This window comes from Penaeus japonicus, unplaced genomic scaffold (genome assembly GCF_977035675.1).
Source record: "Penaeus japonicus unplaced genomic scaffold, GWHDUDI00000001_assembly GWHDUDI00000008, whole genome shotgun sequence".
In the NCBI taxonomy this organism is placed as follows: Eukaryota; Metazoa; Arthropoda; class Malacostraca; order Decapoda; family Penaeidae; genus Penaeus; species Penaeus japonicus.
This window is the reverse complement of record NW_028234410.1, coordinates 40,081,350-40,083,849: the sequence shown is the minus strand read 5'-3', so window position 1 is coordinate 40,083,849 and position 2,500 is coordinate 40,081,350.

Genomic DNA, 2,500 nt, shown 5'->3' with positions numbered 1-2,500 from the left:
AGGAGAGAGAGAAAGAGAGAGAGAGAGAGAGAGAGAGAGAGAGAGAGAGAGAGAGAGAGAGAGAGAGAGAGAGAGAGAGAGAGAGAGAGAGAGAGAGAGAGAGAGACGATTAAAAGAAGAAAAGACGGAGATAATGTTAAACAAAAAATCAAAACAGAAAAAAATAACAAATATTAGGAATATCGAAATATGACAAATAATATGGCGCTTCACGGGAGAGAAAATAATAAAAGAAGAAAAATAATGAGAAAAGAGTCGATAATGACGAAAATGATAATAATGATGATAATGATGATTATAAGAGTAATGATAATGATAACAATAACAGTGACGATAATGATGATAACAACCATCATAATGATACTGATAAAAATGTTAATGTTAATACTAATATCAATGATAATGATGATAATAATAGTTAGAGGAATAACGATAATGACAATAATAATGATACTAATAACAATAATAACAATAATAATGATAACAATAATGATAATAACAATGGTAGTGATAATAAAAATGACAATAACAATATTAAAAGTGATGTTGATAGTGATGAGAATCATAATGATAGTGATAGTATAATACTAATCAAGACAATAATGATAACAATAGTAATAACAAAAATCATCATCATGATAATGATGATAATGATAACAGTAATAATGATAATAATAATAATGATAATGATTATAATATTAATAATAATAATGATAATGATAGTAATGATATTAATGATAATGATAGTAATGATAACAATAACAATAGTAATAATAATGATGATAATAATAATAATAATAATAATAATAACAATGATAATGATACTACTACTACTAATAATAATAATAACAAAAATAATGATGATAATAAGGATAATAATGATAACAGTAATGATTATAACGATAGCAAAGGTATTCATGATGAACGTAATTGTGAAAATCATTATGATAATAATGATGATTTTAATGATGATAACAACAATAATAATAATATGATAGAGGTGATAAGGTAATAGCGATAATTTTCATGATGATAAGGATAATCATCATGATATTAATGATAATCATCATGATAAGAATAAGACCAATAAAAGTAATAATACTAATGATATCAATATGATAACAATGATGATAACGGTAATAAAGACGATAGTGAAAATAATGAAAATTATAATTACTATAATGATAATGATGATAATAAAAGTTAAAAAAAGATGACGCTAATATTGCTAATGATGATAGCAATAGTAGTGATAATTATGAAAGTTATAATAGCAATAATGATAATGATAAGAGCAATAAGAATACAAATGATACAACTTGTGCAATTGCATAACAAAAACAAAGCAAACTGATTTATGATTGAGGTGCCCTTGTTCGAGGAGGTGAAGGGAAGGGAGGTGAGGAGAGGGAAGGAGGGGGAGAGGAGAGGGGAGGAGGGGGAGAGGAGAGGATGAGAGGGGGGAATTGAGAGGGGGAGGGAGAGGGAGGGAAGGGGAGGGAGGAAGAGGTGGGACGTGGAGGGAAGGGAGGGGAGAGGGGGAATAAGGGAGGAAGAGAGAGGGAGGGAGGTGAAGGAGAAGGAGAGGGGAGGAAGGGAAGGGGGGAGGGTGAGGGTGAGGGGTAGGGGGGAGGGGAGATAGATGAAAGGGTCGAAAGGAAATGAGAGGAAAATTGGAGGTTCTTTATCTCGGGGTTAATTAAGGATGAAGGAAAAGGGAGAAAAAAAGGTAAAAAAAGAGAGGAATATACCGAAAGTAAAGAAGGAGAGAAAGGACAAGAAAGAAAAAGAGAGAAAGACCGAGAGGTAAGAATTTAAAGAGGATGAAAAGAAGAATAAGATGAATAATAATGATATCAATGATAAGGAGATGAAGGTGAGGAAGAACTAGAAAAGAAAAAAAATGATGAAGAGGAGAAGGAAGAGAAAGAGTAAGGAAGACAGGCAAAAGAAAATAATGACGAGAAGCGAGAAATCTGACAGAGATAAAGCAACAGACTTTCGCTGAACAGAAAGAGAGAAAAAAAATCTAGTTAAAGTAAAGCCGTGTGTGGCGAGCGAGTTAGACTGATGGAACTTTTTTCTGGTGTTTTTTTTTTCGTTTCTTTTTTTTGAGTCTGATATACGATGAGAGGAGAAGGAGCTGTGGTTGGGGGTCATTTCTAGAGCTAAAATATAGAGAAAGACACATTTGATGAAGAGAGAGAGAGAGAGAGAGAGAGAGAGAGAGAGAGAGAGAGAGAGAGAGAGAGAGAGAGAGAGAGAGAGAGAGAGAGAGAGAGAGAGAGACGCAGAGAACCAGTGAGAGAGAGAGAGAGAGAGAGAGAGAGAGAGAGAGAGAGAGAGAGAGAGAGAGAGAGAGAGAGAGAGAGAGAGAGAGAGAGAGAGAGAGAGAGAGAGAGAGAGAGAGAGAGAGAGAGAGAGAGAGAGAGAGAGAGAGGAAGAGAGAGAGAGTGAGAAAGCCAGACAGATAGACATACAGACATGAATAGCGGGGATG